Here is a 27,580-nt window from a genome sequence, read left to right on the forward strand (position 1 = left end):
AATCAGAGTTTGGGAGGAAACAGAGTAAGGAAAAATACTCTAAAAGGACAGAGTAGAGCAGAGGAGAGAGATTGTAGCATGATTTGAGACTACAGAGGCCAAGAGAAACAATATCAGCAATATTTTCTATATTTAAATGCTTCTTATTTGCTTTATCACTGGGGAGGATTAGTAGAAGTTCAGTCAAATGAATTTTTTAGAGGTAAATGAATTTTCATTAAGAAAGTTACTCAAAATAGGGCCATGTGATTAGAGGATAGTGGTCATATAGACTCCAGAGTTGGGTTGAAGATACGTTAAGAAACATATTAGGGAATGACAGTAGAGTCTTTGGCTGAAGTAACTTGATAGTAATTAGATGATGATCATCATTGGGATGATAAGGTTTTAACAAGACAGAGAATCGCAAATTTGGGGTTAAATATATTGTATTTTTGATACTTTGAAAGTGTCCAGGAGGGGTTGTAAAAGAGGTAAATATAGAAGTCTGAAACTTAACTGTAAGTTCTGAGCTTTGTTATATAAAGGATATAGTTTCCTTTCCAAAAAGATGGTGACTGATAGAGTGAACGTAGAAGGATTATAAGAAGAACACAATCAGAAGATGAGAGAACTTAGAACTGGATGTGCTAGATGCCCATCTTCTGATTAAATAATTGAAAACATTCTTTTTATATTAGCTTCACTGATTTATTATTCTTTACACATTTTACAAAGTGATTATTTGAATTTTTCATGCATTACACTGTAAGGTAAGGCCCCCTTAAGAAATAAATACATTTCTCTATTTCCAAAATTCTGCATTCAGTGCTTTGGTGTAGTTAAAAACTGATTATTTTAATTCACCTATGTTACCGCTCTCATGTTATCAGTTTCTAAACTCATTATCTACTATTCCAAGCCCTCAAAAGTTGTGAAGAACAGGAGACATTTTAAGAGCAGCATGATCCCTCTGACGGACAAAGTCAGGTATGAATTAAAGTGAGGTGACTAATACCATTGATTTGTAACCCACTTACAATAAATACACATAGACTTTGCTGTAGCTGCATTCATGTTTTGGACTCTAGAGTGCTGTCTTGGAACCCCAGTGGATATCAAAAGATACAGATTATATGAATTTGAAACACAGAGTTCTGAAAAACATCTAACCCTAGGCTTTTGGATAGTGCTTTGTCATTACTTTTTGACTGAAACAAATGTGGGATGGGAACCACGCTTCATACGTATCTGATTTAACATGATACCATAAAAACCTCACAATACAATAAAATGTAAATGAATCTACACAATTATTTTTAATACTTTAGTACAAATGAAGATTTGCAGCCCAAACCTGGGCTCAGCATTTAATGCTGAGACCAATCTCAGCATTAAAGATGCTGAAGCAGAATTGACCAAGCCGATGAGTCCCAGGCCAGCCTGTGCAACATTGTAAGGCCCCACCTCTTAAAACAGAGTAAATGAATAAACACTTATGATAGACTTCAATACATTGTTAGTTAATGATTATATTAGAATACATATAGGGCATCACAAAACAAACTTCAAATCTCTGGGATATATAATGAAATGAAAAATTGTCCTTCCTAACTAGACAAATTGAATGAAGGAAAAACATGTTCTTCTTTTTAAAAAATATATCATCCATACATAACAATATTTTATTTTAATGTTAATAGCAACAGCTGTATTTACAATTTATATTAAATAATTTGGAAATGCACAACTCAGTTATGTAAGCTAGGCTTAGTAAAGTGTCACAAATTTTCAGTTCAAATGGTTTCTCTGATTGCATTAGATCTTAAACATCAATATTTTTTAAGACTTATAAAGCTAGAAGACATGATGCTTCTTAAATCAACAAAAGAGAAACAAGACTGACTTCAGTAAAATGTCAGATTTCAAATATCTTAAGAAGTTACCAGTGAAATTTTTTAAGTCTGCATGTTCCAAAATAAACCTAAAGACACAAAAATGAGAAGTGTGATAAATATTCAAACCTTATTACATTTTCAATTTCTGATATCTTTCTGATACAAATGCACTATAGTTATCATTTTTCTTATATCCTAATGTTTGGATTTGGGATAATACCAGTATGGTAACAGCCTTGTCAGCTCTTATAAGGATATGTAACAAAGGAAATTACATATATTTATGAGAATAAAAAGAAATTACAAAGATTTATCCTTGAAAAAATTCTAAACAATTTGAGTGGTTTTATACCTCCTTTGACTTGAAAACTTTTATTATCTTTTATCTACTTACTTTATGGGTTGATATATGATCATCAATTAATGAAGTCATTTCTATCATAATAACATGTCATCATTAGAACTGCAGTATTCTAGTGTAACCATTTTCTACAGAGGATGATTGGGGCATTTTAGGTAGTTAAATATTAAAATAATCTAATTGAAAATGAGACTTTGAGATTATTCATTTTGATTGACAAACTGCAGGAAATGGCTTCGTTTCAGAAGCACACTTCTATCATTCAATTTTTGTAGACCTCACTAGTATTTCTGAGCAAAAGTAAAACTGATCTTCTCTTTGTTTTACTTAACTACTAAACATAATTGATTTTGCCTTTCCATATTTTAAGTGTACCTGTCATTACAATATCTACATTAATCAAATTTCTTGGGGCTTTCAAATAAGGAAGACCTTTGTGACATAGTTGTCATAGTTTTATCTTCCCCTTGTAACTGAAGAACAATTCTTTAGAATCAAAGAAATGTACTTCTGCTTTAAATTTTTATGGTTATAAAAATTCTTGAAACATTAATTCAGGACGTCATGGGATAGATGAAAGCTCCAGAATGCAAAATAATAGTAGCCATATTCAGAAGCTGAATCAAAGTATTCAAATGACTTAAGTAAGCATTCCTCTCACCCTTTCTTCAAAGATAAGAAACTGGCACACATGCAGGTTATTAGGCTTGCTCATAAACATACAAGCAAAATATGGACTTAATTTCTCATCTTCTGCTTGTGAGAAGGAATTCTCCCAGCTGAAAGCTTTGTTACTTATTCTCTAAGATAACATAATTGAACATTAGCATCCATTATTAGAAAAAAAGTGTGACTTATAAGATACGTACAAATATGGGTTAATCTATGCTTCTTCTCTCTTTTAGAAAAGTTGTTGAGGTTGCTTTCTCCATGTTAGTGGAACTTATTTCATTCATGATTAGGCTTTTGTTTATTTCTTGTTTCACATTATCTGTTGTAGTCACCACATATTACAAGATCTGTTTTCTTATCATGCAGAGGCAATTATACTGTAATTAAAATCTGCCTCTAAAACATAATAACTTTTTCTGTTCTTTAAGTTGGTTTTATCTACTTTAATCTCTAATATTATATCATAAAAGCATGCTGTTTGGGACCTAGCATTCCCTCCAAGAAAAACCTTAGCTTTTTTTTTCTTTCTTGTTTTATGCTTTGCTATTATAACTCCATTTTACCAAACACTAAAGGCAAGTGGGAGGGAGGGAAATGAGGAAGCATAAAAACAATTTTAGTTTCAGTCTGGCTTATTCTAAGCAAATAATATGATTATTAATCTTCAGTTTCCTTAAACTTCGTTCTCTTGGGAATAAATATAAGAAATGAATAAATGTATATGAGAAATTGAAAAAAAAACCTTACAATGGATAGATATAGTCTCTGTAAGATCTTTCTTTTGTTTCCATTACTTTTGAAAAAATTTTGAAAGTTATCATAGTTATGAAATACATAAGAATTCTTTTACTATAATTTCAGAGATAAAGAATTAAGATCTCTTTTCTATATTTATTTGAGGACACAAACAACTTTTTTTAAATGGGAGAAATAATGTTTTTCACTGAAAACTAAAAGGAAAACAGAAAAACTATATTTGAAAACATATCATTTTTAACCCTTCAAAAATATTTTCCAGGTGTTTGTAGTGACTCTGTAAGATAGATAAGTTGATGTCTTTGTCATCAAAGATGTCTTAGAACCTTGTATAGCTTTATATTACACAGAGGTGTTTGTTGGTATGTTTAATTAAGGATCTTAAGATGAAACTATTATTCTGGATTATCTGGGTAGAACCAATGTAATCTCAAGAGTCTCGGTAAGAGGGAAACAGGACAGACAGAGTGAGACAGAAGATTTGCTAATGAAAGCAGATGTCAGTGCGATATAGAACCTTGAGCTGGAAAAGGCAGGAAGCAGATAACTCCCTTGGAGTTTCCAGATAAGGACTAAGCCTGGGCTTTAATTCCAGCTCAGAGTAAGTCATTTTAATATATTAGAACTATAGAACAACTATAAAGTGAGAAATGGCTTTAAAACATGGTTTTGGTAAATTTGTATGACAGCAATAGAAAAGAAACTAATACCAGTTTTAAATCTGTTTGGGTTTCTTCTTCTTGTAGCATTATGAATTTTGCTGATGATTTCTAAGAAACAGCCTGCCTAGAAATGCCGGTAATAAGGGATTTCGCAATCATAGCTGAAGTTACTTGAGGAAAATGCTAGCAAAGATCACTTCCTCAAATGCTTTAACTTAATCTTTCAATGTTAGTAAAATGCTACAAAAGAACTTGCAAAGGCAAGTGTTTTCTTTCTCCTATTCAGTTTGATCTCAAGGAATTGTGGGTGAAAAAAATAAAAATGTAAAATTAGACAGAAGACAGCTCATAAGTAGGTAAATTTATTACTCTATGTTTTGTTCTTAGAGCCCTAATAAGGCCTTTAGTGAGATATTAATATGATCAATTAACATTCAGAAATATCCCTCAGGCAATGACATGGAGACTGAGTTATTAGAAGATTATATTAGAGACAAGAAGAATAAGTAGGGATTTGAATCATATTCTGGGAGAAATACAAAGAGCCCTAGCTAAAGCAATAGTATTTAGATTTGAAAAAAATAGGCAAATGTTACCTCTAATGGAAAGGAATGAATAGAAAAAAATATTAGGACCTGCCATTGATTTACACAGTAAAGAGGAAGGAAGTTTCATAGACATTGCTATGGTATGAAATAGGAAGTAGTGAAGAGGGTGGATTTCCAAAAACAAGGAAACCATGTAGAAGCAAAAGTTTTGAAAGAAAAATTATGGATTTATTGTGTCAATGAAACTACGCAGATGAAACATCCCAGAGGGAGACCTAGTACCAGCTAAAGTTGAAAGTAGAGTCATGAACTTGGTGGCCAGTTTAGTCAGGCCACTGATCTTAGAGAAAGTTATACAGAATTATGAATTAAAACTAGAAGAAGGGTATGTTGAGTGAAGAACTCAGGACAACCAGCATCTAAGGAAGGGAGAAACTGAAAGAAACTCAAAAAAGGACCAAGAAAATGAGGACAGTGCAGCATCACAAAACCAATGTAGGACAGTTTCAAGGGGGGAAAGTGCTTAACAAAGTCAACTGCTACAGAGATGAAAGAAGAGAAAGAGCAGAAGATACTGCCAGAGATTGGGAAATAAATGGGTCACTGGAGATTCTCTGGAGAATACTTTTCAAGAAAGTATAGAGAATGGAAGTCAGCCAGCAGGAACTGGAGGGAATTTGTGGATTGTGAGTGAGAATACCTCAGGGCACAGATAAAGCACTTTCTTCTGTCCCTTTCTCCCCACAGGTCCAAAGGAGAATCTCATCTGTTCTTATGATTTGAAAGGCCAGTTACATGTTAGTGACTCCTGCATGGCATTTCTGTACTAAAACTCTGTGTGAAGGAGAAACTAGAATGCAATGATTTGAGAAACAAATTGCAAATGCCAGATTCAGCACCAAATACCTTTTTTTCTATTTACTTTCTATGCCAGTAAGACCATATTTAAACATATAACTTTGATTTATATGCTAACAAAATGTAAATTACAAGGTGTATTTTCTCCAGTACACACACACACACACACACACACACACACACACACAAGCACACTAAAGATAGATAGATAGATAGATAGATAGATAGATAGATAGATAGATAGATAGATAGATGAAATGAATGATCAGATACAATAGAGGAGCTATCCAACAAGTCACGTGATTTTGTGAGAACTAAATCTTCAGGATGAGGACTAAAAGCTGACTATGAAAGGTAGAAACAACTGAACCAAAAGGGAAGAAAAAGTAGAGGAGCAAATAGAGAAGAACACCAGAGTGACTTTATAGAAAGGGACATAGCCAAAAACTTGCAAGTTGTATACAACCTAGGATATTCTCTGAAAGGTCCAAAGGATAAGTAACATGATGTTCCTCAGTCTTCCTTTGTGGACTTTGGTGTTAGTTTCATGTCTCCTTTTAACTGTTCATTCATTTAAGGAAGCCACTCAACACTGCAATAAGTGCTCATTATTGTTAGCATTGATCAGTTGCTTTGGTCAGGGGAAAAAAATTCTATCATAAAAGGTTTATTAGTAAAGCTAGCTAATCTGTGGTGCTTCCTTTTCTTAATGGGAAATCATCACCAAATGTTTCGATGTCAATTAGTGTTAATCTTTTTTTTTCTTTTTTTTTTTTTTTGCAGGGGGCTGGGGGTGCATAGGTGGGACAGTTTGGGAACTTGAACGCAGGGCTTGGGCACTGTCCCTGGGCTTTTGTCCTCCCCCCCCCCACTACTACCACCACAAGTGCTCTACCACTTTGAGCCACAATGACACTTCCAGTTTTCTGGTGGTTATTTGAAAATATGAGTCTCAGGACTTTCCTTACCCAGGTTGGCTTTGAACCAAGATCCTTAGAACTCAGCCTCCTAAATAGCAATGATTACAAGCACAAGCCACCAATGACGGGCCTAGTATTCATCTTTTCCTTACTGCTTAAAGAGGATTACAAAAACAAAATAGTGGCCATTTTCTTAATTTTAAACCTGACAAATTTCCAGAGTGAACAGAAAATCTGTGATATATTCCACAAATATTTTGGTTTCCGAACGTTTCCAACATTTAATAATTTTCCCTCTCAATGGCACACATTGAGTGAGTGTTCTTTAGTACTGAAATGAAGTTTGTTTGAAACAAAAATTATACATACATAGCCAGATGGTTCTTGGAAAAGCAGACAATAGCAGTAAATTCAAAGACACAAATAAAATAAACACTTCAACTATAGTATTTTGCTACTTACAGAGCACTTTCTTATCCATTGACCTTTGTAATCCTTTTTATGATCCTTTACTTGATCTCATTATTTTGTTCTCTTATTTATTTCATTTTTTTATTAACTACTTCAAGCTTTGAGAGCTTAAGTTAGCACATGGAGTTAAAAATCAAACCACACTAACTTTACCATTATCCTGATGTTCTGTTCAAAGTTAAAAATTAAATTAACTACTTAATGATAATAGCATCAATTATTAGGTATGCAAAGTTTGCTTTGAATCAGGTACCTTGCTTGGAAGCTCCATCTACCTGTCTCACATCAAGCCAGTGAGCTGTGTGGCCCTATTCTCTATGTTCTACACACTTTAGACATTAGAATGAGAAAATAGTGTAAGGAGCTCTGGAACAAAGCATAAATGGAAATTCAAACTGGTTTTTCCCCTAAATCTTTGCTCTTGGTCATTAGCAATCATTAAAACAAAGTTTTATCTTTCAAGATAGCATTTTTAATGAGACTACCTACTGCTCAGGCATGGGAATGAGTCACTGCCTATGAGGTAAATTAGTACATTTTCATAATCTTAAATGGAAAAAAAATTAAAACACTAAGATGATCATTCAAATATTATGATTAAGGCTACCATAATATAAAGAATGTATGCAACTTAAGTAAATACTCTAATGGCTTTCTTACTGCATTCTTCAAAATATGAGATTTGATATAATTATTTCACTCAGGTTAAAAGCTCTGTTGTTGAGAACATGTTCTTCTAAAACAACTAGAAAGCATAAACTTGAAAAGCAAAGCTAAAATAAACTTTATTCCCCTCTACTAATCACAACTTTGAAACATAAATTGAGACATAAAATGACTCTAACAGAGAAAATATGACTGCTAAGCTATTTTAAGTAATATATCATTTTAGATTTGTTGACATACTACTGCTTATTTCTATCTAATCTTCCCTTTGCATTTATTTTTAAAGAAATGTGTGATAAAATATAAACCTTGAATACTTACAAAATATTTTACAGGGTAAATTAGAATTTTGAGAAAATTATGACTAAATCTTTTAAACAATGACAGAATATGAATCCTCCCTGTAAAATAAAGACTGTTAGCTTAACATAAATCATTCTTTCTGTCATTCTTAAATCATTCTTTTTAACTTTCCTGTGTGATATTATTTTGGTCTTGCCCAAATTTTGGAGCTTATTTCAAAACAACATTTCTGAAGGAACAGTATAATTGTTAGATTAAAAAATTATTTCACAAACACGTCAGATAATTTTAGACAAATTCTTGTACATATTACAAAAGGTTTTGTTTGGTATTGTTTCTGTTTTCTCACATACTTTGTTCCCTTTTTAGAAAGACTAATATTAATGACAAGGTCAGTTCTGCTTACCAAAAGTTATTAACAACTGAATTGGTAACCCATTATTTGAGGTCATTTGTTGTTGTGTGTCTATTATCAAACCTTCAAAAAAGTATGAGAATATGAGGCCTTAATAGAATGCTTTCCAAGTTAGGGTAAAGTTTCCAATGTTATTGAAATCTATACATGCATAGGGAAAATAAGATTACGTTGTAGCCTATAAATATATCACCAACTCTAACAAGCAGCAAGACATCTCACTCTAGAAAAGTCAAATACTGCAATGTGTCACTTTCAAACTTCTCTCCCAAGTCCTAAGGAAATAAGTACAAATTTCAAATAAAGTTATTTAAAGTAGGTTCTGGTTTACAGACACCCACGTTCTCCCAAGTTAAATTTTTTTTTACACTGTCTCCAATCAATCTGACCACTTCAACCTGACAGGCAAGGCAGTCAAATAAGCAGTTAGTGGGCCAAAAATCTGTCAGAATGGTTAGCTTCAGTGGTGATTACTTTTTGACTGACTTGAGCAGTCAAATTAATCAAAACAGTCAATCCAGTTTTCCATGTATACACCCTTAGCACTTGCTATTTGAACAGGAGTGTCCTGTTTATATACTTGAAGGGAGTGTTATTAAGTTACATTGTTTAAGAGAAACAAGTCCAAAAGTTATGAGTAACTAGTTTGACAACTAAGGCTCCTCTCAAAGTTAATCCTTAGCATCAGCCCTGGAAGAAACGGGGCTGTGGTCCTTCCTGTCTAAGGATGATGGGAAGGAAACAAGGAATTGGGGACAGTCTACCTAGTTCAAAACTGCTTAGGAACACAGCTCGTCTGACGAAGCTTGAGCAAGAAAATAGGCTGTTCACTCATTCTGAAATGAGATAAAAACAATGAAAGAATCCAATGGAGATTTGGTGACATTGCTGCCACTATTAATAGTGGTTTGTTATTTTTAGTATAAGTTGCCATTTTGGCGGAAGGAAGATAGGCTTCAAAAATCTCCTTTCCACAGTTGAGGGTACAGGTCATGGTAACTTAGTTTTTTAAGTTGCACAAATGTCAATGTTGATTTGCAGTTAAGATGGTGAATTTTGGGCTGGGGATATAGCCTAGTGGCAAGAGTGCCTGCCTCGGATACACAAGGCCCTAGGTTCGATTCCCCAGCACCACATATACAGAAAACGGCCAGAAGCGGCGCTGTGGCTCAAGTGGCAGAGTGCTAGCCTTGAGCGGGAAGAAGCCAGGGACAGTGCTCAGGCCCTGAGTCCAAGGCCCAGGACTGGCCAAAAAAAAAAAAAAAAAGATGGTGAATTTTGAAAATCAATCCGCTAGATTTCAACCTTACCTCCACACTGCCACTGTGCCTTTTGGCCAGATATTTCTCTACCAAATGCAAGCACCACTAATTGTACAATGATGCAAGAATATTGCAGAGTTCTCAAGGTTGTTCTAATTACCTAATGTGGGTAATGACCTAATGAGGGAGTAGAAAGGGAGGCTTACAGGGACCAGGTGAAGACAGCCTGGCTCAAATGCAACATAACTGTGAGAAAAATGATGTAATAAAGTGTTTTGTGAAATATCAAATTTTAATAAACATGAAAATCTAAGGAGAAAGATCAGGTTTACAGACAGAGAAATTGAATTACAATCAAATTACATAAACTGCCTGGGATCAAATAACTGATGGTTCTACAGTGGGTTTTGAAACCTATCCATCTTGCTTTACATTTGTTCTAATACATGTTTCTAAGAACTTGTAATGGAAAATAGTTAACAGTAACTTGCATTTCTGCTTATCCTAGCTAAGAAGTGGTTGACATTGCTAAATTAGAACTTCTTATTCATCTCTTGGGTCTCTGAAGGAAGACATTATGAAGAAATCATAGGAGTCAGTGTTTCCCCACCAGTCTATCATATCCTGAATAGTTTAAAATGGTCACGTAGGGTTCCAAAACAATTATACAGTAATTGTATGAAAGATAAAAAAAATCACATATTTTAAAGAGCTTGGAGTGATACAGGATTACTAAAATGGCTTAATTTAGCAAACATACTATATAGAGTGTCTTGTGTGAAGACAGTTCAAGCATCAAGCAGGAGCCAAAAGAACTAAGACCCTTTTGTGAAAAATCTAATTATTTCATTGTTTTTAGGGTGATTTTTTTTCATGCAGAATCTGATACTCATCTTAGATAATAACACATAAAAAAAAAACCTAAAGACTCTGAAGGACCAAACATGAGTAGTTCCACTGGGAAGAGCGGATGCTTCCAGCTAACACTCAACATTGGAGGGTGTAATCTAACATACAGGATTAACATCTCAAGAGACTTGCCCTGGGTCAGTTCATCTCTCTGTGATGCCTTATCCTCTAGATGGAAATAAAAACAGTGAACTCTTTTAAATGTGCCCTATGGTCTGATTAAAGATTGAAAAGGGCTCTAAAAATCTACAGCACTCCCAGGGAAAAATGCTAAATATCATTATCATTATTACACCAAATGCCATAATTTGGTCTCCTCAGATTCCCTTTTTATGTAGATTCCATCAAACTCTGACTTTTGACTTTTCGCCTCTCTGACCAAATCTCCAATGACAAAGCAAAGGGAAATGTTGAGGCAATTAGTGGGAAATGGAAGCAATTAATTCCTTTTTTTAGTGAGGACCTGGCCTCTGTGAACCAGTTTAACCAAAAATAATCAATGACCTTTCTCAGCCCAAACTGAAGCAAATCTACTTGATATTTGTCACTGGTTATCCATCTACGGCTCTGACATTAATGAGTCTCTTCACTTTGCCCCTTTCTTTTATGAAATAGAGCTATCTCTGGTCCCTTGTTACCTCTGAATCTGCTCCTTTTGCAAATAGAGTACAGTCAAAGGCTTTCCTGTGTAACCCTAGGAAACGTTATTTTAGCAGAATCAGGATCTCGAATATCTCTCTACCCTTCCCCCTTCAACTGCTTCTCCTTTTTCTCTTTTAAAGATGGGACTTTGCTCAAAAATAAATGAAAGAGAACAACAAAGATAAAGTTTAATTTTAAGTATACCAGAAAAGATTATATAATTTTATTTCAGTACCTTATAGGCCTAGATCCCAATCCCTGCTCCAACACTTCACTGTGGGACATTTTGGGAAAGTTACATGTTTTTTTAAATCTTCACTTTTCTAAACAACAGTGAAGTCAGCACTTGCCTCCAGGGTACTGACAGATGCAAATGAGGTGATAAACCAAGTAAGCTTAAACTTTGTTTGTACCCAATGTTTTCAAGAGAGGGGAGGGGAGGGTAAGGGAGATAAGGGAAGGGGAGAAAAGAAAACTTCACAAAACATGAATTGGATATCCACTAAAGCTACTCAGACAATAATACTTAGCTTATCTACTTATTTTATAAATTATGCCTGTCCCTTAGTACATTGTATAATAGCATTGCTTCCTATTTTTGTTTTTATTGTGATTTGTTTCATCTTTACATGTATACACCTGAAGTAACTATAAAAGCTTTCTCATACTTCTCATTGGGAGAACAAATCCCAAGTGATTTGCAACTGGTGTGTCAAGTGAAAACCAATGCAATTCAACTGAAAGTTCATTTGGAAAAAAAATGTGGAAAAGTGAAATGTCTTATGAAGAAAATGTAAATTAAGCATTACTTTCCCAAATAATGCAAAGTATTGTTTCATTCTGTATTGCATTTTGTTCTCAAAGCTAAGGTAGAGTTCTCTAAAACTGGTTTGATAAGAGATAACATTGACTGGTGGGAAGGGCAGGGAGGTAGGATGTCAGATATGAGACAATAGCTCATTAGTTTTTTGCTCAGAAATGAGGAATCAAGGCCTCAAAGCAAGGACAGAAGTCCTTCTTTTCTGATGCTAAGTGAAATGAACTACATGTAGTGGAAACAAGTATTATATCATTGTTGTAATTATTTTCAACATGCCATGAAAAAGGTAGCTTTTTTTGTTGTTGTTTCTCTTGTATTCCCTTCCTGAGATTGTACCCCCCACATCACTGTACCTCATCTGAGTACCGCGTATACTGTATATACGTGTATTAGAACTAAGGAAGGGAAAGGGAATACCAAAATCGAGAGACAAAGGATAAAAAGACAAACCATTTCAAAAGCAATACTTAAAAAACTATTTGGTGTAAACCAAATGTACAACACCTGGCGGGGGGGAGGGGGAGGAGGTATGTGGGAGAAGATAAGTTGAACAAGAAATGTACTCACTACCTTACTTATGAAGCTGTAACCCCTCTGTATATCACTTTGACAATAAAGGGCTGGGGAGGGGGGGAGGCAAGGGGGAGTCCTTGTTTTCTGTAACTTAGATTTTTCAACTGAAGAACTCCTACATGAATGCAAGAGCTACTCTTCAGGCTTGGGAATGAAATATATGTGCCTCCAGATTCCTTTTATTTTCAGACACTGCTCCAGACCTGCACTCTCTACTCCAGGTGTGGATTCCAATTAAAGTGCATATACACACACCAACACCTATTCAAAGTTGTATGGAAAATTAAAAGTAAGCTCCAGTTTCATGCCATTGAGAGGTTCAGTTTCAATGGATATTTCTACAGTGGAAAAGGTCATTGTAAATACCCTTTGATCTCTCATGAACTAAATTCTATCACACCTTCTTTTCAAGGTCTTATACAGACATGACAACTAATCTTTGCTGTCTCAATGCAAGTACATTTTAAATCTAGACAGGAAAGGCAATGACTCCCATAGTTCACAATCCATTCTGTCTTCCAAATGGCTAAACCCAGAGAGATTCCCCGCTATACTCCTTTTGTTGCTACTCCTTTTGTTAAAATCATGTAAGTCTTAAAGCATAACTCTTCAGGATCTGTCCCCATCTTTTACCTCATGCTATTCCCCTACCATGGCTCCAAATTATAATAGAAACTTCCAGGATATACCTTGTTTTGCGTACTTCTGTCTTTCAGTCCAATGCCTTTCTGCCATGTTTCATCCACCAGGAGAACAGGTCATTGTTTTCAAGATATATTGGCAGTCATGAACTCCTCTTTTTCTTTTTTTTTTGTCGGCCCTGAAACTTGAACTCTGGGCCTGAGTGCGGCCCCTGAGCACTGCGAGTCAAGGCAAGTGCTCTACCCCTAGAGCCACAGGGCCACTTCCGGCTTTCTGCTGGTTAATTGGAGTTAAGAGTCTCCCTGACTTTCCTGCTTGCCGCGCTAGCTTTGAACCACAATCCTCAGATCTCAGTCTCCTGAGTAGCTAGGATTACAGACGTTCCACGGGTATCCAGCTTCAGGATCTCTTTAAACCTTCCACACACAGAGAATCCATCTGTACTTTTCATATAGTACTTGTCTCTAGAATTAAATATTGAAATGCTGCTCATTGGCAAATACCATAACATAAGCCTCTTAGCATCCTCAGAAATGACCACACAAGCACCAAAATACTCCTCTCTCTCTCTCTCTCTCTCTCTCTCTCTCTCTCTCTCTCTCTCTATATATATATATATATATATATAGATATATATATCTATATATATCTAGATATATAGATATATATATCTATATATATATATATAGAGATATATATATATATATATATATCTTCAATTTAACCAAATTTGCCAGGGTATTAACTAAGGAACTGGGAACATGGCCTAGGGGCGAGAGTGCTTGTCTCCTATACATGAATCCCTGGGTTTGATTCCTCAGCACCACATATATGCTCAAGTGGGAGAGTGCTACTCTTGAGCAAAAAGAAGCCAGGGACGGTGCTCAGGCCCTGAGTTCAAGCCCCAGGACTGGCAAAAAAATAAAAAAGGCATATTCTTTTGACTTCAAAAGATCTCCGCATTGGTTAACTCAAGAGAAAGACGCAGCTACTCAGTTTAATGGTATACCTTTCCAGACTTTATATTACCACATTTTTTACAAGAAATATTTAAGAGGCTAATAAAAAATGGTTGTTTTCAACAAAAAGTAAACTTTTATCCAGGTATGGTGGCTCACATCTACAATCCTAGCTATTTGGGGGCTGGCAATAAAGATTACAGTTTGGCAAAAAGTTCCCAAGACCTCATCTCAACCACTGACTGTAGCAGTATGGCATCTGTCATCAATCCCGGCTATGTTAGGATGTGTTAATAGGAAGATCGTTACCTAGGCTGGCCTCAGCATAAATCGGAGTCCTATTAAAAAAGCAAGCTGGGCACTGGTGGTTCACACCTGACATCCTAGCTACTCAGGAGGTTAAAATCTGAGAATCACAGTTCAAAGCCAGTCCCAGAGAAGAGTCTCAGATAAGAGTATCTCCAGTTAACCACCAGAAAACCAGAAGTGAAGGAGTGGCTCAAGGTGGTAAAGCAGTAGCCTGAAAAGCTCAGTGACAGCGCCCAGGCCCAGAATTCAAGGCCAACCACCACTACCAACAGAAGTTAACCACAGCAAAAAGGCGGGAGGTGTGGCTCAAGTGGAAGGGTGCCTGCCTAGCAAGCAGAGGGCTCTGCATTCAAACTCCTGTACTACTAAAAATAAATGTTTTAAAAATTGAGAACACAGAATATTCTCATATGGCAGAATGTTCTTATTAGAAAAATATTTAATGGCAGATTCCCTTCCACAGGTACACAATAATTGTTATATTTTCTCAGTGTTATTCATGATTCTATTCGAAACCCTCCAGTAAAAGCATTTTGTTACTTTCAGTTTCTACCTTCTTTTATTTCCCATTTCTGATTCACCAAACTACTGTCTTAAAAATTATTTTCTTCTTCTACTCTGTGAGTTATAGCAAAACTTAATAGAAAGCTTACTACCACTAGAAAATATGATATATGTAAAAAAAAACTCATACTTATCTTCACTATCTAGAAAATAAACAAATTTTTCATTCATTAAAGTTGACTTTTAAGAAACACGTTTGACATTTGACATCAACTCCAAGTTTTTCTTCAGTGAATTGAATTGATACACTATTTTACTGCTTGGAAAGAAACTAAAAATAAAAAGATACTCATCAAAAACAATAAAAGAGACACTATATCACTTGTGTTTCAATTGTTGGGTTTTTGTTTTTGTTTTTTGGCCAGCCATGGGGCTGGAACTCAGGACCTAGACACTGTCCCTGAGCCTGTTTTTTTGTTCAAGACTAGTACGCTACCACTAGAGCCACAGCACAACTTCTGTCTTTTTTGTGTGTGTAGGTGGTGCTGAGGAATTGAACCCAGGGCTTCATGCATGCTAGGCATGTACTCTACCACTAAGCCACATCCCCTGCCCTGTTTATGTTTTTTAACCCTTACTTTGCAAAATATAAAACTGGCCTATTTAAGGTAGACAGCAACAAAAAATGTAAAACATTCAATATTGATTCAAAAGCTATTTGAAAGTATATAATGGCACTTAGATTCACCTAAAACACTCTGAAACAGAATTGTCTGAGTAAGGTTGATAATGAACTCCTGCTACAATTTGCTTTGTTGACAAAGTCTCTGAACAAAAGAAATCATCAATGCTACTTTAAAGTATAAACCTAAACTGAAGTTTCTAGTAAATAAGTTACTAACAAGCTACTCATCAGGAATTAAATATTATCTCAAGTTCATTATTGTTCTTCTAATGTCTACTCTCAAGAAAGAATTCTAAGATAAGATTGGAAGTATGGAATAATAACTCATATAGGCAACTATATGTTTATAAATATATCTGACACATGTATGTACATTTGCAGGTATGTACAAATTCAAATAATCATTAAGTTCCTATTTTAACCTTTAATTATTACAATTAAATTATTGGAACTAAACTTATTAAAAGTAAAAATTGCTACTTAAACTGTTACTATATTAGGATACTGAAATCACCTAGAAATACTGATTATGACATCTTCCATTAAAATGAAGAATGTCTTAGCTCTGGAAAAGAAGATGGTCTAATATACGCTTGGTGTTATTTCTACTCTGAACAGAATTTATATTTTCTTACCTTTAAAAGCTAATAAAATAGACATTCTTAGAATGTAAATATACATTAACATTTACTCATAAAATAACATGAGAGGCAATAAAATGTTGAATCATGTTTCAATTTAGTAAATATCTGAGAATATTAAACCTGAAAAAGACATTCCTTGGGTTATCATGAACTAAAACAGTGATTTCTACATCTTGAATAGAATAAGACATTAATAGAGTTTCAGCTTTATTTCATCCAAATTATAGCAAATCACAGCTTGACTACTTTAACATCCTGATACCTAGTTATCCCACAAGACAAAATCATAATTACAAGCAAGCAATGCATATCACAGTAAAACATATTGATTAAACTCGCCTTCCTAGTTTGTTTAAAGTACAGAAAATTAACCTGCCAGATTAGTTACCTACCAGCAATGATTGGATTCTTTCAGTGTAATCACCTCCACAGACAGCACGGAATTACAGTTCCCCTTCCCATAACATAAGCTCCATACCCGAAGAGACAACCAAAGTAAATGATCTGATCATGAGTAGTGAATGGTTTGGGCTGTTTGGAATCCACTTAGTTTAGGAAAAAGAGAAGTAAACTCATGAGGGCATTTCCTGAACCCTAGTTGGAATTTCTGTTAAGGAAGAAGAAATGACACAGCAGTTTCAAGTTAAGGCTACTTCCTTTCTTTATCTGAAATGTGCTACTACTTTGAGAGACAGAACACCAAAACTACTTACTCCTCCGCAGTGCTGTGGCCACAGTAAAAAAACTCCTTAGGAGCCCATTTATTGCCCCATAATTAACTTTTTTTTTCCAAATAAACACAAGCACTCTACAGTGGTTATCAAAATGGACTAAGATCCCACATTTATTGCAACATACTGTACTTCACAAGTAACAGTTCTTCAACAAACTAACTTGCACCACATTTCAGTTCTCAAGAACTACATATTTGTTTAGAATACCAATAGATTTCGAGGTTTTGCTCAAAGGCTATTTGAATTGCCCACATTTTCCAAAATGAAGGTTTTCCTGAATCTTTTTTGCCATCAAAACGAGTCTAGCCTAAATTTGGTCCTTACAAGAATTTTTTATCTTCCTATGGATCTTGAAGATAACACAACTGAGCTTTGGAGATTTCTTAAGTAGTGTTGTATATGTGCTAGTTTGAATTGTGTTCTTAATAGATATGAGCATTAATTACCCACTGTCTATAAATGAAGCTAGTAAAGTTTCAGTTCAGGCATTAGTTATCTTTAAGAAATTAAAACCAACAGATACAACTTTATTCTCATCTTTACTCCCTTTCTAATAGTCACACTATTTGCTTACTTTTAGTTTTTATTATTAAAAATATACAAACATATTCAAATAAAATTGCTAATGTTCCATGTAAAGGCTGCATTCACATTTTTCTTGCTGTTGGTTTTTTAAATTACACAATTAAATGGATACTGCTTGTTAAAAGTGGCTATTATAAGAAAATGGCTAAGCTCTTCACATCTTGCTTTAAGAACTTCAGAACTATTTTTAAAAGCTGATATCAACAGAAAATGTTTGCATCATTTCATAATTTCTGATTAGATACATTTTAATCTTCTGAAGTGTTTAGAAATAGTAAATAGTATTAAATCAGTCCATATAGATTAACATTAAATAACATTAGAAACCTTGTTAGAGCTGGTGCTGGTGGCTCACACCTGTCATCCTAGCTACACAAAAGGCTGATATCTGAGGACCATAGGTCAAAGCCATCCCAGGCATGAAAGTATGTGAGACTTATCTCCAATTTTCCATCAGAAAATGGGAAGTGTTACAGTGGCTCAAGTGGTAGAGCCCTTGCCTTGAGGTGAAGAGTTCAGGGACAGCACCCAGGCCAAGAGCTCAAGCCCCACAACTGACAAGAAAAAGAAACATTAAGGATTTTAATTTGTGTTAGAAATTGCGTTGAATGAGTCTGGAATAATTTTATTGCATACATTTTTAAGACTCAGAGGGTAACTAAAGCTGTATTACTGTGTGGACATATATCTGTATTTCTAAAGTTAGGAGCATGCATATGGTCACATACATCTAAATGACTTGGCATCTACAATTTGAGTGCTTACCTGTAGATGCTACATGTTAATAGTGATTCTTTGCTTCTCTGTGCCAAAAATAAGGGAGTTCTTACACAAATTCTCCTAGCTAAGATCCCATTTTTTTGTAATCATCTGGGTAATGTTTATGGACCCTTTGAAGAAATATTTCAGTTATTCATGAGACAAAAAAAAAATGGCAAAGATTCTTCTTTCTTTTTTCTAATGTCAGGTCTCGAAGTTGAACTCAGGGCCTGGGTACTGTCCCTGAGCTTTGTGCTCAAAGCTAGCACTCTACTACTGGAGCGACAGTTCCACTTTCAGTGTTTTCTTGCCCCTGCAAAGCAGGTAAAATTATTCAAAATAGTCAAATGGCTTTCTCAACTTTTATGTCCCACAATAACTCCTCTTTGAAGTACAAAGTCTCTAGAAACCTTTAAACTATTAATAGTACTTAATTTTTCTCACACAAAGGACTTTAAAATTTCTCTAGAATGTAGAAATACTTTGACATATTCTAAAGTCTTAAACAGAAGGTGAGTTCATCTAAAGATTTTGAAGTAGGTAAATTACTTTTAACATGCAATCTCCATGTTCTTTTCCCTTTTCCAATCAGGTACATGTTCCTTTATCATCTTCTCAGTTTTTGCCATTATCAGAGACTATTTTTAGAAAACATTGTAATTAATTCATTACATACTTCACTCGCCAAGGTATAAATGATTGATAAGACTTAAAATATTCTCCCTCCCAAAGGCATTTATATTTGGGAAGTAATAGAACACTTAAGTGAAGAAAGAAAACTATATTTAAAATTGGGAGAGAATGATTATACATAAAATTCCAGAAATCAAAAATATGTCATGAATTTCCCATCTGATCTGAACATATTATATTCAGACATGACAACGTATTATCTATATAATAAATAAAAGCAAACTTCTTTCTTTGTAATGTTAGGCTGTTCCAACTGAGACAGCATCTCACATGATTGACACTATAGCTCCCTAGAGGTTAGAAAAATGACAAATCTTGTAGAGTCTGCTGCAATTGTACAGCTGTGCTCTGTCAGAAAAGGTAGGATGGTATATGCTGTCATAACAAACCGTGTCAAAAACTTAAAAGCATTGCTTCATACTTTACATGTCCAGTATGGGTTAGTGGGTAAACTCGTATACTTACCTGAGGACCCAGGGTGAGAGAGGATCCATCTCTAAATCAGCTTTCTGCACTTATGGATTGGGAAACCAATGTGGAGAAATTAATATTCATCACTTCTACTCATTGTTTATTGGCCAATGCAGTCAATAATTACGCCTACTTCAAAGGACACTAACATATAATGCTAGCATATGCTAAGACAAAGAAGCTGAACTCTTTGTTATTAGGACCAATGGCTATGCTAACAGTCTTTAAAATATCAACTTTCTTCAGGGAAGCATTGTCATACAAGAAATAAGTTTGGTCATCAAATAACTAACAACTTTTATTGTTTACTTATTTACTGTAAATAAAAATCAAAAAGTCAGAAAATGAGATCTGGAAAAGAGTTATAGGATGAATGGAGGAAACAGGTAGAAAAGGTTAAAATGATAAAAATGTAATTATATGAATTTCCAGTAAAACTAATATTTAAAGTATTTATACATGTTTATATGTATGTATGTATGTGTGTGTTTATTATCACTGATGTTTGTTCTTAAAAACCTCAAAACTTCTTTCAGAAACTATCAGGAAACAGGATAATGTCTGCTTTCAGAAGATTAAAACTATGAGGCGCTACAAATTCAATTTTTACTACAAGAAAAGCAATGTTTCCTCAAAGAAACTATGGTAATTACAACATTGCTATTGTAAAGGAAAAATCTGGAAAGGATAATATGTGGCTGATAGAAGAAATATTTTTCTCATTTTGCATTTCCAAATTTCTTGAGAGGTTAAAATGTCCTTATAATTTTCCTTTTTACTTTAAAATTTTGCATAAAAGTATTATAAGAAGAAGAACTAGGAAAGATTCTCTTTTTTCCTCAAGTAAAAGGAATATGATTTGCATGTGTATTTTTACAATCTAGATTATGACTGGGACAAAGAGTAGAACTGAACAAAGTAAAAAATATTTTCTTGGGGGCTGGGAATGTGGCTTAGTGATAGAGTGCTTGCCTTGCATGCATGAAGCCCATATATATATATATATATGTATATATATATTCATATATATATATACATATATATATATATTGCCAGCCCTGGGGATTTGACTCAGGGCTTGAGCACCATCCCTGCCTTCTTTTTACTCAAGGCTAGCACTCTGCCAACTTGAGTCACAGCGCCACTTCTGACCTTTTCTATATATGTGGTGCTGAGGAATCGAACGTAGGGCTTCATGTATAAGGAACGAAACAAAGAAAATAAAATGCTCACAGCACATCAATTGAGCTTAGCAATAAATTCCAAGAACAATTGCAGTGACAGCAATAGGTTCTTTTTCTTTTATTGCTAGTATCTTAGGAAGAATACAATTGTTCTTATTTCTAATTTAAAAAGTGAAGATAGAGACATGATACTTTTTGGTACTAGGGATCGAACCCAGGACGTTGCACTTACGAGGCAAGCACTTTGCCACTGAGCTACCTCCCAGTCTGATACTTTCTATTTTTTATTCACATAAAGTATAATTGTTGAACTTGAAAGATCCCAAAATGAACTAGCATTTAAAATAACCTCTATCAAGTATTTTTAAAATACATAAAATAAAAATTATGAAAACTTGGTATTTTAATATTATTTTATATTTCATTTATGTATATATTTATATTTTTAGATTTTAATATTATTTACATATTCTATGCCCCATTTTTATTTAATCTCTCCCCGGGATAGTAATCTACCGTAATGTTTCAATTATATAGCTCTCTGATAGTCATCTTTGAGAGTCTGGGTCAGACAGAGAATGTGGCCAGGGCAAATATGAAGTCATACATTCAAAACACCTTGCCTCTAACTTCTCTAATACTGAAAAGTTTCCTGGACTTTTCACATTAATTTTCCCAACCCCCGCCCCTTTTTAATCTTCCCATATACAACTATTTAGAACTCATTGGATGTATCTTAGCCCTGAATTTCCTCAATCTGTACATAGCCTCTACATTTGCAAGTATTGCCAATCTTGTGTCAGAATGGAAAGAATTAACATTGAAGTATTCACTTTGATTTTTGACAGTGCTCAAGTGCAAAATAAATTAGACATACTTCTACGGCTTGGGAAATTTAAAATGGAGACAGGAAGTTTTCCGCCAAGAGAATGATCATTTTAATTTCCCGAGATCCTTAGTTTATATATCTCTAGTATTTAGGTCCTTCACTAATATTGAGACAAAAATTTGCTAAGAGAATTCTTAAAATGTGAATAAATGAGTGTATCTGTGCTAGCATTAACAAACATACTAATTACACTGCATATGAACTCTGTGAATGTCCTTATCTTTCGAAAAGCATGTGAGCACACTACATGTCTGAGTTGATCATGTTTTCTTTCATTTTGGTGATGACAGTGAGAAAAATGAAGAATTAAAAAAGAAACAATAAATGAATAAAAATACTGTTTTCCTCACAAAAATGTGTGAGAAAGCCAAGCATCTCAGTACATAAGCAAAATCTTTAATCAACTATTCAATTCTAATTTCAAATAATTGGGGGCACATATACTCAGTGCCAGCTTTCACTTGCATGTGTTAGTAATTTGAAAATCTAAACAAAAATCAGTTAATAAACTTCAGAAATTATTCTGTGAATAATAACTTGAGAAAATAGGAACATTCAACACCATGAAGAAAATTCTTCTTAAATAAGAACCGATTAATAGAAGTGACTGGCAATTTATCTGAACATTTATGACAAGGAATGCTCTGTGCTCAGAAATGATTCTTTTCTCCACTGTATATAGACCTTGATAATCATGTAGAAAACTGTACTTCATTGTCTGGTTTCAACAAAAAGAAGTCAGAGCTTTGTAAAGCCCAAAGATGTCATGGTTTAAATTCATGTTTTAAATGACAGATCTGAAACAAAGAGAACAAACACAAACACAAGTGCATACAAGAAATGCAAACAATTCAAATGGTTGGTGCCTAACGTTAATGCCTCCAGACAATGCTATTGTAAAACAAACCAGTTCCTAAAACAAACACAATGTGCAGACCTACAGCTGCTCACCTTCGACTGCAACCAGACACAAAGCAACAGATCTGATTTTACAGAAACACAACAGGTGTGACAGGGGAGGAACAATAGTGGAAGTGATGCCTAGTAACCTTAATTTTAACGCAAAAGGCTGGTGAAAAATATCAGACACAGTTATGAAGTCTAATAATCAATGGGCAGGGTATGGGTAGCAAAGTGAAAATGACATTTAGCACAATATAATACCACAGAAACCACTGAGAACTGGTAGACCAGCATTCTTTACCAGAATAGATCTATGGAAATACATCCTAATATATTTATACATATATATATGCATTTTAAGGATTATATTTTAAATGAAGGGGAAACAAAATGGATTATGTGGGTTCATAGAGTCATAATACAGAGGGCTTTGACCAGACATCAATACACAGAGAACCAATGTAAGACAGGCAGCAATTCATCACAAGAATAAGTGTAGAGCCCTTTGACTAGTATTATTGAACCCTGAATAGCAAGTGCTTCATAAAAAGCAGAATTTTACAGATAAAATGGACAAATTTGAGTTGTGACTGATTTGCTAATAGTTGACCCCTACCAAAAATATTAAACTTAATTTAAAAACAATAAATAATTCACAATAGCTGTTTAATAAACATGATCACTGCAAAAGTATCTGGAAACTAGAACCAAACAAATTTAAAAAGCACTCACCCAACAAAGTATTGGACTCATTCACAAGATCAGGGCAATAAAATACTTTTTTATTTTGCAAATGCCCCTTGCTAATTCAATGGATACACTAATGAATAAAACTCAAAATTATGAAGTAGGATGCCATTTTTGCTAATGGTTCCTATTTTCTAGATATATAAAATAAGATTTCTGTACATTGAGCAGGAGATGGGTCCAAAGTTAGAAAGAATTGATCACACATATATGTATTTTTGTTGCTAAATCTCTTTACTCATTAATTCAAACTGCCTTGACTTCTCATGTTTATGCAAAACAGATTTTGGGGGGGAGAAAAAAGAGAGGTACTGTAACATCAGAGGAAATCATCAAAGAACTAGTGGCAACATCTTAAGGCTTTTATCAAAGTAGTGAGGGAATGCATTAAAGCAACAATATCTGAAGCTTACATGTGACAGGACTGCTAAGTTTAATAGTGTATCTTATGAACATATGTGGATATAATGATTTTTTTCTGTAAAAAAGATTCCATTCTAAAGGACTTCTTTTCTGAGCAAGAGAACACTATTCTCTCAAGACAATTCAGAAAAAAACACCAATATTTCATTAATAATAGATGCCCCACAGTCTCACAGTGTACCAAAGTTTCTGGAAAAAAAAATCAAATCTACTGTAAGTGAAAGTTATAATAAATTGGGATAAGCTTGTAAATTGTAAAGTTCTTATAATTAACACACATGAAAATTCATGCAACACAATAGTGTACTAAGACATGAGTCATTAAACCAGAGCATATTGCATAGAGATTTAAGTAAGAATACGAGATCTCATTTTGCAAACCTCACTAAACAAAATATATCACAATTCCAAATAATCATTTACATTTAGCAAATCATGTTAAATATAAGCAAGATACTATTCTCAAAGAATAGCTACTAAAATATACTTTCAACTGCAAATAGCAGGAAGCAAAATGAAAGGAACTTACATAACAATATAAATCTAAGTATTTACCAGTGTGTTATTTGCATCCTAGAAGTTGGCATCCTACAGTGGAGTTACTGCATCTTACCATTATATACAAAACTCAATGTACAGTATACAATTAGTGTTTAATAACTACTTATTGAATAAATTAGCAGCAGGCATGTAATATTTGTTATATTTCCAACATGTCAAGTGCAGCTAAAATCATCCTTTTATTTCACAAAAGCATAATCAAAAATGGGCTAAAATTATGCTGTGCTTTCTATTTTTGAAGTTATAAAAATTATTCTCACATGAAATGACCATAACAAGTGTAAGAAAGGTGATCTACAATGTAAGAATTTAAATTTACATGTTAGTTTTGGAGAAGTCCACTTTATTCTAATAAAGACAAAATGGTGAACAGTTACAAGTGCTTACTATATATCAGTTAATGCACTAAATATTGCTAAGATTAATTAACTTAAGAATCCTATAAGTAAATATGGGTATTATAATACAGGAATTATAATCTTCATATTTTGGCTGAGAAAACTTGAGGTTTCTCAAGTTTGCTTAAGTAAATCACCTGTCACACTGAAGGCAAAAATTCAATTTCAGGAAGGCTGACATAATTTGAATATTTAGTGCTACCTTTTGCCACTTGCAGTGATAAAAATTCTCTAGGTAACTTTCAAATGAAACCTTATATGAGACTGACGAGAATAGCTCTTCTACAGAACTGGAACAAATACTGTGCTTATGTGTTAATACACTTCTGATAATATTGGAATCCATTTTGCATTTTTGTGGGGTTTTTTTTACATTAGCATAGTCTGTGACCATTTCATAGAAAGGTAAAAAGGTAATATCAAAAGAGTAAAAAGAATAAAACAGGGCTGGGGATATGGCCTACTGGCAAGAGTGCTTGCCTTGTATACATGAGGCCCTGGGTTCGATTCCCCAGCACCACATATACAGAAAACGGCCAGAAGTGGCGCGGTGGCTCAAGTGGCAGAGTGCTAGCCTTGAGCAAAAAGAAGCCAGGGACAGTGCTCAGGCCCTGAGTTCAAGGCCCAGGACTGGCCAAAAAAAAAAAAAAAAAGAATAAAACAAGCTACTAACATTTATTATATTTACACCCAACACTGTGGTCAGCAATTTTCATGGTTTATTGACTTGATTCTCCCCCAAATTTTTGCTAAGTACTTCTTTTTGCTGTCAATTATCTTTTCCAGGTTATAAAACTAAAAGTGAAGAAATTAACTTTTTTTATGGGATCTCATGCAAATGTGTGCAATTGAAAGTTTCAACCAAGCACTTTGTCCTGAGGAACTGCACAGATAAAGCTACCAAGACCTGCCGTGGAAATTCGGCTGGAGAAAACAGGGGTGTGATTTTCCAGCTTGTTAACCTTGAGGTACCATGGCATCTTTGTTACTGGTGAAGTATGTCCACTAAAACCGAGTCATAATGCAGAACAGGGAAATGATCAAGGTCCATGGAGGTTCAGAGTAAAAGGATGGAAACTCCCTCTGACTAAGGCTGGAAAATGCAGCTGTGAATCTGTGGAAGTTCTTTTCTGGCTGCTTTTATTTCTCAGTGAAGTAGAATGTAACAGTAGGGAGTGTGATTGAGGTCAGAGGTAGAAAGGTGTTTGAGCAAGAGGATGTGAAAGGTAGTGAATCTTGGCATAAGGTTGGATTCTTGTGTAGCATGAAGGGCCAGCTTGGGGTTCATAATTATTAACTAAAACTGAAACTCCTCTTTTCCTGTGTATTGCCTACACAGATCAGTTGGATTTAAGCATATCTGGGGAGTGATATGAAAATAAGAAGACATTCAGACATTTATGATGGTAAAAATCTTGATGACAATAATCCTAATGATGATATTGACAATAACAAAAGTTACACTTATAGTTCATCATATGTACTGTAAAAGATATTTTAAGCACTTTTCATAATTTATTTGTTCATCATAATATTCTTATATGATATGCTAACTATTATAATTATCATGATGACATAAACTGAAACTGAATTACTGGGTATTCTATATAAGATTACAATCATTCAATGAGGAAGACCAGGAATGTTATTTAAATCTCAATAGTCTAGCCTTATATAACAACAATTCTATACTACTGTGATGAATTGTGGTAGCCACTGAGTAATAAAAGATTTAAAAATATGAGAATGAAGGTGATGAAATGATAGATGCATCAAGGAAGTGTGGATCTACTGGAATAAAAACAATGTGAGTTAAGTTTTTTAAGGAGATAATTAGAAAAACTGGAAATGTAAGACAGAATACTTGAAATCAAAAAGGATGAAGGAGGTATATCTGAAATGTTAATGTCTCGATTAAAATCATGGAAGAAGCATAGCTTTTCATTTTTTGGTATAGTAATAGAATCCAAGATTACTAAAGAATACATGAAGAAAAACAACAAAACTAGACACTAAAAACATTATCTGTAGAGGTACTGAAATTACCAATACAGAGAATAGTTGGGCGAAAATAATTTTAAACTAATGCCAAAATGGCCACTGAACAAAGGCTGGCACTCATCTAGTAACTGATTATGGTAGGCTTGTCAGATCTAATGACTGGATGTCAAGATACATTTGAATTTCAGATTTTTTAATGAATATTTTTTTAGCTTGAGAATTTTTCAAATAGTACATACATATACCAAAACTTATTTATTGTTCATCTGAATTTCAAATGTAACTTAACATCTTGTATTTTATCTACAACCATGCTAATGGAGCCAACATCTCAACTGAAATTTTTCCAACTTGCAGACTGAATTCTTAAACTAAATTTGAAAGGTCTTTACCACTAGCATTAATTTAAGCAAGTAAAGTGATGTACAAGTCATAAGAAGTCAAAATTTTATATCAAGCTTGATAAATTAGAATAAATGTATTCTGTGACCTTACAATAATATAATCACGTGAAAATATAAATGCATATGGCATTTTATGAAAGCAAAAGTATTTAAACAGCACACGTGGCCATCTAAAATTTTTTTGTCACTAGTTACAAGTATAATAAAATATCAATGGTAGGCTCCCTGATCATCTCTCTGCTGTTAATTCAGTTTAGAGAATAAGTGCAATTACGATGACAGGAAAATAGCCTGTGCATTATCACAAATCATCTTTCATCTTTGATATAAATGGGAAAAGATTCCTCTCAGTAATTCCATAGTTACACTT

At 34.2% G+C, this 27,580-nt stretch overlaps 1 protein-coding gene across 2 annotated transcripts in view; it reads right to left on the bottom strand.

Moving 5' to 3' along the window:
- Tfec (transcription factor EC) overlaps positions 1–16,950 on the bottom strand; it is a 53,261-nt gene extending 36,311 nt beyond the window's left edge. The window contains exon 1 of one of the 2 annotated variants that reach the window (XM_048340098.1): positions 16,851–16,950. The gene's annotated coding sequence lies outside the window, so the exon portion shown is untranslated. The remainder of the gene's footprint in view (positions 1–16,850) is intronic. The other variant, XM_048340099.1, reaches the window with a different exon arrangement.
- Between the last annotated feature and the right edge of the window lie 10,630 nt (positions 16,951–27,580).

The sequence above is a fragment of the Perognathus longimembris genome, chromosome 2, assembly GCF_023159225.1.
Source record: "Perognathus longimembris pacificus isolate PPM17 chromosome 2, ASM2315922v1, whole genome shotgun sequence".
NCBI lineage: Eukaryota > Metazoa > Chordata > Mammalia > Rodentia > Heteromyidae > Perognathus > Perognathus longimembris.